The sequence below is a fragment of the Melospiza georgiana genome, chromosome 7 (assembly GCF_028018845.1).
Source record: "Melospiza georgiana isolate bMelGeo1 chromosome 7, bMelGeo1.pri, whole genome shotgun sequence".
NCBI classification, from domain to species: domain Eukaryota; kingdom Metazoa; phylum Chordata; class Aves; order Passeriformes; family Passerellidae; genus Melospiza; species Melospiza georgiana.
In genome coordinates, this window is record NC_080436.1 from 386,022 (window position 1) to 398,910 (window position 12,889).

The window sequence follows — 12,889 nt, forward strand, 5'->3', positions numbered from 1 at the left end:
GATTCACAGGCAAAAAAACTCAGCTGCCCCACTTCTGGATGGGAGATTGCAGGAGGCGCTTGACTCTGTCAAACCAGCCCTACTTGGCACTGGTGCAACCTTGGGTCTGGGAACCATGCTGCGTATCATGGAATTTCAGGAGCCAGCCGGCCACTGCCAGCCACAGGACCCAAACATATACCACAGCCCTTTTCTCTGGCAAGCAAAACTCAGCTGCCCCGCTTTTAGATGGCAGATTGCAGGAGCCACTTGGTACTATCAAACCAGCCCAACTTGGTGCTGGTGCCACCATGGGTCTGGTAACCATCCTGCCTATCGTAGCTTTTCACGACAGAGGCGGTCACTCCCACCCATAGGTCCCCAGACACAAACCACGGCCCGTTTCCTTGGCAAAAAAAAGTAAGCTGCCCCGCTTCTGGATGGCAGATTGCAGGAGCCACTTGGTACTATCAAACCAGCCCAACTTGGCACTGCTGCCACCATGGGTCTGGTAGCCATCCTGCCTATCGTAGCTTTTCAGGAGCCAGCCGGCCACTCCCAGCCACAGGCCCCCAAACAAAAACAACGGCGCTTTTCCCTGGAAAACAGAACTCGCCTGCCAACTTTTTGATGGCAGATTGCAGGAGCCGCTTGGTACTATCAAACCAGCCCAACTTGGCACTGGTGCCACCATGGGTCTGGTCACCATCCTGCCTATCGTAGCTTTTCACGACCGAGCCGGTCACTCCCAGCCATAGGCCCGCAGACACAAACCGCGGCCCGTTTCCTTGGCAAACAAAAGTAAGCTGCCCCGCTTCTGGATGGCAGATTGCAGGAGCCACTTTGTGGTATCAAACCAGCCCAACTTGGCACTGGTGCCACCACTGGTCTGGAAACCATCCTGCGTATCGTGGATTCTAAGGAGCCAGCCGGCCACTCCCAGCCACAGGACACCAAACAAAAACAACGGCGCTTTTCCCTGGAAAACAAAACTGGCCTGCCAACTTTTTGATGGCAGATTGCAGGAACCACTTGGTACTATCAAACCAGCCCAACTTGGCACTGGTGCCACCATGGGTCTGGTAACCATCCTGCCTATCGTAGCTTTTCACGACCGAGCCGGTCACTCCCAGCCATAGGTCCCCTGACACAAAGCTCTGCCCGTTTCCCTGGCAAACAAAAGTAAGCTGCCCCGCTTCTCGATGGCAGATTGCAGGAGCCACTTCGTACTATCAAACCAGCCCAACTTGGCACTGCTGCCACCATGGGTCAGGTAGCCATCCTGCCTATCGTAGCTTTTCAGGAGCCAGCCGGCCACTCCCAGCCACAGGCCCCCAAACAAAAACAATGGCGCTTTTCCCTGGAAAACAGAACTCGCCTGCCAACTTTTTCATGGCAGATTGCAGGAGCCACTTTGCACCATCAAACTAGCCCGACTTGGCACTGGTGCCACCATGGTCTGGGAACAATCCTGCGTATCGTGGATTCTAATTAGCCAGCCGGCCACTCCCAGCCATAGGCCCCCAAACACAAACAACGGCGCTTTCCCCTGGAAAACAAAACTCGCCTGGCAACTTTTTGATGGCAGATTGCAGGAGCCGCTTGGTACTATCAAATCAGCCCAACGTGGCACTGGTGCCACCATGAGTCTGGTAACCATCCTGCCTATCGTAGCTTTTCAGGAGCCAGCCAGTCACTCCCAGCCATAGGCCCCCAGACAAAAACCTCGGCCCGTTTCCCTTGCAAACAAAAGTAAGCTGCCCCGCTTCTGGATGGCAGATTGCAGGAGCCACTTGGTACTATCAAACAAGCCCGACTTGGAACTGGTGCCACCTCTGGTCTGGGAACCATCCTGCGTATCGTGGATTCTAAGGAGCCAGCCGGCCACTCCCAGCCACAGGCCACCAAAAAAATTCAACGGCACTTTTCCCTGGAAAACAAAACTCGCCTGCCAAATTTTGATGGCAGATTGCAGGAGCCGCTTGATACTATCAAATCAGCCCAACTTGGCACTGGTGCCACCATGGCTCTGGTAACCATCCTGCCTATCGTAGCTTTTCAGGAGCCAGCCGGTCAGTCCCACCCATAGGCCCCCAGACACAATCCTCGGCCCGTTTCCCTGGCAAACAAAAGTAAGCTGCCCCACTTCTGGATGGCAGATTGCAGGAGCCACTTGGTACTATCAAACCAGCCCGACTTGGAACTGGTGCCACCTCTGGTCTGGGAACCATCCTGCCTATCGTGGATTCTAAGGAGCCAGCCGGCCACTCCCAGCCACAGTCCACCAAACACAAACAACGGCACTTTTCCCTGGAAAACAAAACTCGCCTGCAAACTTTTTCATGGCAGATTGCAGGAGCCACTTTGCACCATCAAACTAGCCCGACATGGCACTGGTACCACCTCTGGTCTGGGAACCATCCTGCGTATCGTGGATTCTAAGGAGCCAGCCGGCCACTCCCAGCCATAGGCCCCCAAACACAAACAACGGCGCTTTTCCCTGGAAAACAAAACTCGCCTGCCAACTTTTTGATGGCAGATTGCAGGAGCCGCTTGGTACTATCAAATCAGCCCAACGTGGCACTGGTGCCACCATGAGTCTGGTAACCATCCTGCCTATCGTAGCTTTTCAGGAGCCAGCTGGCCACTCCCAGCCATAGGCCCCCAGACACAAACCTCGGCCCGTTTCCCTGGCAAACAAAAGTAAGCTGCCCCGCTTCTGGATGGCAGATTGCAGGAGCCACTTGGTACTATCAAACCAGCCCGACTTGGAACTGGTGCCACCTCTGGTCTGGGAACCATCCTGCGTATCGTGGATTCTAAGGAGCCAGCCGGCCACTCCCAGCCACAGGCCACCAAAAAAAATCAACGGCACTTTTCCCTGGAAAACAAAACTCGCCTGCCAACTTTTTGATGGCAGATTGCAGGAGCCACTTTTCACCATCAAACTAGCCTGACTTGGCACTGGTGCCACCTCTGGTCTCGGAATCATCCTGCCTATCGTAGCTTTTCAGGAGCCAGCCGGTCACTCCCAGCCATAGGCCCCCAGACACAAACCTCGGCCCGTTTCCCTGGCAAACAAAATTAAGCTGCCCCGCTTCTGGATGGCAGATTGCAGGAGCTATTTAGTACTATCAAACCAGCCCGACTTGGCACTGGTGCCACCTCTGGTCTGGGAACCATCCTGCCTATTGTGGATTTTCAGGGGTCAGCCGGCCACTCTCAGCCATATGCCCTCAAACACAAACCACGGCCCTTTTCTCTGGCAAACAAAACTCAACTGCCCCTCTTCTGCATGGCAAATTGCAGGACGCACTTGGTACGACAAAAACAGCACAACTTGGCACTGGTGCCACCTTGGGTCTGGTCACCATCCTGCGTATCGAGCATTTTAAGGAGCCAGCCGGCCACTCCCAGCCATAGGCCCCCAGACACAAACCTCGGCCCGTTTCCCTGGCAAACAAAAGTAAGCTGCCCCGCTTCTAGATGGCAGATTGCAGGAGCCACTTGGTACTATCAAACCAGCCCGACTTGGAACTGGTGCCACCTCTGGTCTGGGAACCATCCTGCGTATCGTGGATTCTAAGGAGCCAGCCGGCCACTCCCAGCCACAGTCCACCAAACACAAACAACGGCGCTTTTCCCTGGAAAACAAACTCGCCTGCAAACTCTTTCATGGCAGATTGCAGGAGCCACTTTGCACTATCAAACTAGCCCGACTTGGCACTGGTGCCACCACGGTCTGGGAACCATCCTGCGTATCGTGGATTCTAATTAGCCAGCCAGCCACTCCCAGCCATAGGCCCCCAAACAAAAACAACGGCGCTTTCCCCTGGAAAACAAAACTCGCCTGCCAACTTTTTGATGGCAGATTGCAGGAGCCGCTTGGTACTATCAAATCAGCCCAACGTGGCACTGGTGCCACCATGAGTCTGGTAACCATCCTGCCTATCGTAGCTTTTCAGGAGCCAGCCAGTCACTCCCAGCCATAGGCCCCCAGACAAAAACCTCGGCCTGTTTCCCTTGCAAACAAAAGTAAGCTGCCCCGCTTCTGGATGGCAGATTGCAGGAGCCACTTGGTACTATCAAACAAGCCCGACTTGGAACTGGTGCCACCTCTGGTCTGGGAACCATCCTGCGTATCGTGGATTCTAAGGAGCCAGCCGGCCACTCCCAGCCACAGGCCACCAAAAAAAATCAACGGCACTTTTCCCTGGAAAACAAAACTGGCCTGCCAACTTTTTGATGGCAGATTGCAGGAGCCGCTTGATACTATCAAATCAGCCCAATTTGGCACTGGTGCCACCTCTGGTCTGGTAACCATCCTGCCTATCGTAGCTTTTCAGGAGCCAGCCGGTCACTCCCAGCCATAGGCCCCCAGACACAAACCTCGGCCCGTTTCCCTGGCAAACAAAAGTAAGCTGCCCCACTTCTGGATGGCAGATTGCAGGAGCCACTTGGTACTATCAAACCAGCCCGACTTGGAACTGGTGCCACCTCTGGTCTGGGAACCATCCTGCGTATCGTGGATTCTAAGGAGCCAGCCGGCCACTCCCAGCCACAGTCCACCAAACACAAACAACGGCACTTTTCCCTGGAAAACAAAACTCGCCTGCAAACTTTTTCATGGTAGATTGCAGGAGCCACTTTGCACCATCAAACTAGCCCGACTTGGCACTGGTGCCACCTCTGGTCTGGGAACCATCCTGCGTATCGTGGATTCTAATTAGCCAGCCGGCCACTCCCAGCCATAGGCCCCCAAACACAAACAACGGCGCTTTCCCCTGGAAAACAAAACTCGCCTGCCAACTTTTTGATGGCAGATTGCAGGAGCCGCTTGGTACTATCAAATCAGCCCAACGTGGCACTGGTGCCACCATGAGTCTGGTAACCATCCTGCCTATCGTAGCTTTTCAGGAGCCAGCCAGTCACTCCCAGCCATAGGCCCCCAGACACAAACCTCGGCCCGTTTCCCTGGCAAACAAAAGTAAGCTGCCCCGCTTCTGGATGGCAGATTGCAGGACGCACTTGGTACTATCAAACAAGCCCGACTTGGAACTGCTGCCACCTCTGGTCTGGGAACCATCCTGCGTATCGTGGATTCTAAGGAGCCAGCTGGCCACTCCCAGCCACAGGCCACCAAACAAAATCAACGGCACTTTTCCCTGGAAAACAAAACTCGCCTGCCAACTTTCTGATGGCAGATTGCAGGAGCCACTTTTCACCATCAAACTAGCCCGACTTGGCACTGGTGCCACCTCTGGTCTGGGAACCATCCTGCCTATCGTAGCTTTTCAGGAGCCAGCCGGTCACTCTCAGCCATAGGCCCCCAGACACAAACCTCGGCCCGTTTCCCTGGCAAACAAAATTAAGCTGCCCCGCTTCTGGATGGCAGATTGCAGGAGCTATTTAGTACTATCAAACCAGCCCGACTTGGCACTGGTGCCACCTCTGGTCTGGGAACCATCCTGCCTATTGTGGATTTTCAGGGGTCAGCCGGCCACTCTCAGCCATATGCCCTCAAACACAAACCACGGCCCTTTTCTCTGGCAAACAAAACTCAACTGCCCCTCTTCTGGATGGCAAATTGCAGGACGCACTTGGTACTACAAAAACAGCACAACTTGGCACTGGTGCCACCTTGGGTCTGGTCACTATCCTGCGTATCGAGCATTTTAAGGAGCCAGCCAGCTACTCCCAGCCATATGCCCCGAAAAAAAAACCACGGCCCTTTTCTCTGGCAAACAAAACTCAGCTGCCCACCTTCTGGATGGCAGATTGCAGGAGCCACTTTGCACCATCAAACCAGCCCGACTTGGCACTGGTGCCACCTCTGGTCTGGGAACCATCCTGCGTATCGTGGATTCTAAGGAGCCAGCCTGCCACTCCCAGCCGCAGTCCACAAAACACAACAACGGCACTTTTCCCTGGAAAACAAAACTCGCCTGCCAACATTTTCATGGCAGATTGCAGGAGCCACTTTGCACCATCAAACTAGCCCGACTCGGCACTGGTGCCACCATGGTCTGGGAACCATCCTGCGTATCGTGGATTCTAATTAGCCAGCCGGCCACTCCCAGCCATAGGCCCCCAAACACAAACAACGGCGCTTTCCCCTGGAAAACAAAACTCGCCTGCCAACGTTTTGATGGCAGATTGCAGGAGCCGCTTGGTACTATCAAATCAGCCCAACGTGGCACTGGTGCCACCATGAGTCTGGTAACCATCCTGTCTATCGTAGCTTTTCAGGAGCCAGCCAGTCACTCCCAGCCATAGGCCCCCAGACAAAAACCTCGGCCCGTTTCCCTGGCAAACAAAAGTAAGCTGCCCCGCTTCTGGATGGCAGATTGCAGGAGCCACTTGGTACTATCAAACAAGCCCGACTTGGAACTGGTGCCACCTCTGGTCTGGGAACCATCCTGCGTATCGTGGATTCTAAGGAGCCAGCCGGCCACTCCCAGCCACAGGCCACCAAAAAAAATCAACGGCACTTTTCCCTGGAAAACAAAACTGGCCTGCCAACTTTTTGATGGCAGATTGCAGGAGCCACTTGGTACTATCAAACCAGCCCAACTTGGCACTGGTGCCACCATGGGTCTGGTCACCATCCTGCCTATTGTAGCTTTTCAGGAGCCAGCCGGTCACTCCCAGCCATAGGCCCCCATGCAAAAACCTCGGCCCGTTTCCCTGGCAAACAAAATTAAGCTGCCCCGCTTCTGGATGGCAGATTGCAGGAGCTATTTAGTACTATCAAACCAGCCCAACTTGGCACTGGTGCCACCTTGGCTCTGGGAACCATCCTGCCTATTGTGGATTTTCAGGGGTCAGCCGGCCACTCTCAGCCATATGCCCTCAAACACAAACCACGGCCCTTTTCTCTGGCAAACAAAACTCAACTGCCCCTCTTCTGGATGGCAAATTGCAGGACGCACTTGGTACTACAAAAACAGCCCAACTTGGCATAGGTGCCACCTTGGGTCTGGTCACCATCCTGCGTATCGAGGATTTTAAGGAGCCAGCCGGCCACTCCCAGCCATATGCCCCCAAAAACAAACCACGGCCCTTTTCTCTGGCAAACAAAAATCCGCTGCCCCGCTTCTGGATGGCAGATTGCAGGAGCCACTTGGTACTATCAAACCAGCCCGACTTGGCACTGGTGCCACCTTGGGTCTGGGAACCATCCTGCGTATTGTGGATTGTCAGGAGCCAGCCGACCACTCTCGGCCACAGACCCCAATCAAAAACAACGGCCCGATTCACAGGCAAAAAAACTCAGCTGCCCCACTTCTGGATGGGAGATTGCAGGAGGCGCTTGACTCTGTCAAACCAGCCCTACTTGGCACTGGTGCAACCTTGGGTCTGGGAACCATGCTGCGTATCATGGAATTTCAGGAGCCAGCCGGCCACTGCCAGCCACAGGACCCAAACACATACCACAGCCCTTTTCTCTGGCAAGCAAAACTCAGCTGCCCCGCTTTTGGATGGCAGATTGCAGGAGCCACTTGGTACTATCAAACCAGCCCAACTTGGCACTGGTGCCACCATGGGTCTGGTCACCATCCTGCCTATCGTAGCTTTTCACGACCGAGCCGGTCACTCCCAGCCATAGGCCCCCAGACACAAACCACGGCCCGTTTATTTGGCAAAAAGAAGTAAGCTGCCCCGCTTCTGGATGGCAGATTGCAGGAGCCACTTGGTACTATCAAACCAGCCCAACTTGGCTCTGATGCCACCATGGGTCTGGTATCCATCCTGCCTATCGTAGCTTTTCAGGAGCCAGCCGGCCACTCCCAGCCACAGGCCCCCAAACAAAAACAACGGCGCTTTTCCCTGGAAAACAGAACTCGCCTGCCGACTTTTTGATGGCAGATTGCAGGAGCCACTTGGTACTATCAAACCAGCCCGACTTGGCACTGGTGCCACCATGGGTCTGGTCACCATCCTGCCTATCGTACCTTTTCACGACCGAGCCGGTCACTCCCAGCCATAGGCCCGCAGACAAAAACCACGGCCCGTTTCCTTGGCAAACAAAAGTAAGCTACCCCGCTTCTGGATGGCAGATTGCAGGAGCCACTTTGCACCATCAAACCAGCCCGACTTGGCACTGGTGCCACCTCTGGTCTGGGAACCATCCTGCGTATCGTGGATTCTAAGGAGCCAGCTGGCCACTCCCAGCCCCAGGCCCCCAAACAAAAACAACGGCACTCTTCCCTGGAAAACAAAACTGCCATGCCAACTTTTTAATGGCAGATTGCAGGAGCCACTTTGCACCATCAAACTAGCCCGACTTGGCACTGGTGCCACCTCTGGTCTGGGAACCATCCTGCGTGTCGTGGATTCTAATTAGCCAGACGGCCACTCCCAGCCACAGGCCCCCAAACACAAACAACGGCGCTTTTCCCGGGAAAACAAAACTTCCCTGCCAACATTTTGATGGCAGATTGCAGGAGCCACTTTTCACCATCAAACCAGCCCGACTTGGCACTGGTGCCACCTCTGGTCTGGGAACCATCCTGCGTATCGTGGATTCTAAGGAGCCAGCCGGCCACTCCCAGCCACAGGCCCCCAAATACAAACAACCGCGCTTTACCCTGGAAAACAAAACTCGCCTCCCAAATTTTGATGGCAGATTGCAGGAGCCACTTGGTACTATCAAACCAGCCCAACTTGGCACTGGTGCCACCATGGGTCTGGTCACCATCCTGCCTATCGTAGCTTTTCAGGAGCCAGCCGGACAGTCCCACGCATAGGCCCCCAGAAAAAACCTCGGCCCTTTTCCCTGGCAAACAAAAGTAAGCTGCCCCACTTCTGGATGGCAGATTGCAGGAGCCACTTTGCACCATCAAACTAGCCTGACTTGGCACTGGTGCCACCTCTGGTCTGGGAACCATCCTGCGTATCGTGGATTCTAAGGAGCCAGCCGGCCACTCCCAGCCGCAGGACACCAAACACAAACAACGGCGCTTTTCCCTGGAAAACAAAACTGGCCTGCCAACTTTTTGATGGCAGATTGCAGGAGCCACTTGGTACTATCAAACCAGCCCAACTTGGCACTGGTGCCACCATGGGTCTGGTAACCATCCTGCCTATCGTAGCTTTTCACGACCGAGCCGGTCACTCCCAGCCATAGGTCCCCTGACACAAACCACGGCCCGTTTCCTTGGCAAAAAAAAGTAAGCTGCCCCGCTTCTCGATGGCAGATTGCAGGAGCCACTTCGTACTATCAAACCAGCCCAACTTGGCACTGCTGCCACCATGGGTCAGGTAGCCATCCTGCCTATCAAAGCTTTTCAGGAGCAAGCCGGCCACTCCCAGCCACAGGCCCCCAAACAAAAACAACGGCGCTTTTCCCTGGAAAACAGAACTCGCCTGCCAACTTTTTCATGGCAGATTGCAGGAGCCACTTTGCACCATCAAACTAGCCCGACTTGGCACTGGTGCCACCATGGTCTGGGAACCCTCCTGCGTATCGTGGATTCTAATTAGCCAGCCGGCCACTCCCAGCCATAGGCCCCCAAACACAAACAACGGCGCTTTCCCCTGGAAAACAAAACTCGCCTGGCAACTTTTTGATGGCAGATTGCAGGAGCCGCTTGGTACTATCAAATCAGCCCAACGTGGCACTGGTGCCACCATGAGTCTGGTAACCATCCTGCCTATCGTAGCTTTTCAGGAGCCAGCCAGTCACTCCCAGCCATAGGCCCCCAGACAAAAACCTCGGCCCGTTTCCCTTGCAAACAAAAGTAAGCTGCCCCGCTTCTGGATGGCAGATTGCAGGAGCCACTTGGTACTATCAAACAAGCCCGACTTGGAACTGGTGCCACCTCTGGTCTGGGAACCATCCTGCGTATCGTGGATTCTAAGGAGCCAGCCGGCCACTCCCAGCCACAGTCCACCAAACACAAACAACGGCACTTTTCCCTGGAAAACAAAACTCGCCTGCCAAATTTTGATGGCAGATTGCAGGAGCCGCTTGATACTATCAAATCAGCCCAACTTGGCACTGGTGCCACCTCTGGTCTGGGAACCATCCTGCCTATCGTAGCTTTTCAGGAGCCAGCCGGTCAGTCCCACCCATAGGCCCCCAGACAAAAACCTCGGCCCGTTTCCCTGGCAAACAAAAGTAAGCTGCCCCACTTCTGGATGGCAGATTGCAGGAGCCACTTGGTACTATCAAACCAGCCCGACTTGGAACTGGTGCCACCTCTGGTCTGGGAACCATCCTGCGTATCGTGGATTCTAAGGAGCCAGCCGGCCACTCCCAGCCACAGTCCACCAAACACAAACAACGGCACTTTTCCCTGGAAAACAAAACTCGCCTGCAAACTTTTTCATGGCAGATTGCAGGAGCCACTTTGCCCCATCAAACTAGCCCGACATGGCACTGGTACCACCTCTGGTCTGGGAACCATCCTGCGTATCGTGGATTCTAAGGAGCCAGCCGGCCACTCCCAGCCATAGGCCCCCAAACACAAACAACGGCGCTTTTCCCTGGAAAACAAAACTCGCCTGCCAACTTTTTGATGGCAGATTGCAGGAGCCGCTTGGTACTATCAAATCAGCCCAACGTGGCACTGGTGCCACCATGAGTCTGGTAACCATCCTGCCTATCGTAGCTTTTCAGGAGCCAGCCGGTCACTCCCAGCCATAGGCCCCCAGACACAAACCTCGGCCCGTTTCCCTGGCAAACAAAAGTAAGCTGCCCCGCTTCTGGATGGCAGACTGCAGGACGCACTTGGTACTATCAAACAAGCCCGACTTGGAACTGGTGCCACCTCTGGTCTGGGAACCATCCTGCGTATCGTGGATTCTAAGGAGCCAGCCGGCCACTCCCAGCCACAGGCCACCAAACAAAATCAACGGCACTTTTCCCTGGAAAACAAAACTCGCCTGCCAACTTTTTGATGGCAGATTGCAGGAGCCACTTTTCACCATCAAACTAGCCCGACTTGGCACTGGTGCCACCTCTGGTCTCGGAACCATCCTGCCTATCGTAGCTTTTCAGGAGCCAGCCGGTCACTCCCAGCCATAGGCCCCCAGACACAAACCTCGGCCCGTTTCCCTGGCAAACAAAATTAAGCTGCCCCGCTTCTGGATGGCAGATTGCAGGAGCTATTTAGTACTATCAAACCAGCCCGACTTGGCACTGGTGCCACCTTGGCTCTGGGAACCATCCTGCCTATTGTGGATTTTCAGGGGTCAGCCGGCCACTCTCAGCCATATGCCCTCAAACACAAACCACGGCCCTTTTCTCTGGCAAACAAAACTCAACTGCCCCTCTTCTGGATGGCAAATTGCAGGACGCACTTGGTACGACAAAAACAGCACAACTTGGCACTGGTGCCACCTTGGATCTGGTCACCATCCTGCGTATCGAGCATTTTAAGGAGCCAGCCGGCCACTCCCAGCCATAGGCCCCCAGACACAAACCTCGGCCCGTTTCCCTGGCAAACAAAAGTAAGCTGCCCCGCTTCTAGATGGCAGATTGCAGGAGCCACTTGGTACTATCAAACCAGCCCGACTTGGAACTGGTGCCACCTCTGGTCTGGGAACCATCCTGCGTATCGTGGATTCTAAGGAGCCAGCCGGCCACTCCCAGCCACAGTCCACCAAACACAAACAACGGCACTTTTCCCTGGAAAACAAAACTCGCCTGCAAACTTTTTCATGGTAGATTGCAGGAGCCACTTTGCACCATCAAACTAGCCCGACTTGGCACTGGTGCCACCTCTGGTCTGGGAACCATCCTGCGTATCGTGGATTCTAATTAGCCAGCCGGCCACTCCCAGCCATAGGCCCCCAAACACAAACAACGGCGCTTTTCCCTGGAAAACAAAACTCGCCTGCCAACTTTTTGATGGCAGATTGCAGGAGCCGCTTGGTACTATCAAATCAGCCCAACGTGGCACTGGTGCCACCATGAGTCTGGTAACCATCCTGCCTATCGTAGCTTTTCAGGAGCCAGCCAGTCACTCCCAGCCTTAGGCCCCTAGACACAAACCTCGGCCCGTTTCCCTGGCAAACAAAAGTAAGCTGCCCCGCTTCTGGATGGCAGATTGCAGGAGCCACTTGGTACTATCAAACAAGCCCGACTTGAAACTGGTGCCACCTCTGGTCTGGGAACCATCCTGCGTATCGTGGATTCTAAGGAGCCAGCCGGCCACTCCCAGCCACAGGCCACCAAAAAAAATCAACGGCACTTTTCCCTGGAAAACAAAACTCGCCTGCCAACTTTTTGATGGCAGATTGCAGGAGCCACTTGGTACTATCAAACCAGCCCAACTTGGCACTGGTGCCACCATGGGTCTGGTCACCATCATGCCTATTGTAGCTTTTCAGGAGCCAGCCGGTCACTCCCAGCCATAGGCCCCCAGGCAAAAACCTCGGCCCGTTTCCCTGGCAAACAAAATTAAGCTGCCCCGCTTCTGGATGGCAGATTGCAGGAGCTATTTAGTACTATCAAACCATCCCAACTTGGCACTGGTGCCACCTTGGCTCTGGGAACCATCCTGCCTATTGTGGATTTTCAGGGGTCAGCCGGCCACTCTTAGCCATATGCCCTCAAACACAAACCACGGCCCTTTTCTCTGGCAAACAAAACTCAACTGCCCCTCTTCTGGATGGCAAATTGCAGGACGCACTTGGTACTACAAAAACAGCCCAACTTGGCATAGGTGCCACCTTGGGTCTGGTCACCATCCTGCGTATCGAGGATTTTAAGGAGCCAGCCGGCCACTCCCAGCCATATGCCCCCAAAAACAAACCACGGCCCTTTTCTCTGGCAAACAAAAATCCGCTGCCCCGCTTCTGGATGGCAGATTGCAGGAGCCACTTGGTACTATCAAACCAGCCCGACTTGGCACTGGTGCCACCTTGGGTCTGGGAACCATCCTGCGTATTGTGGATTGTC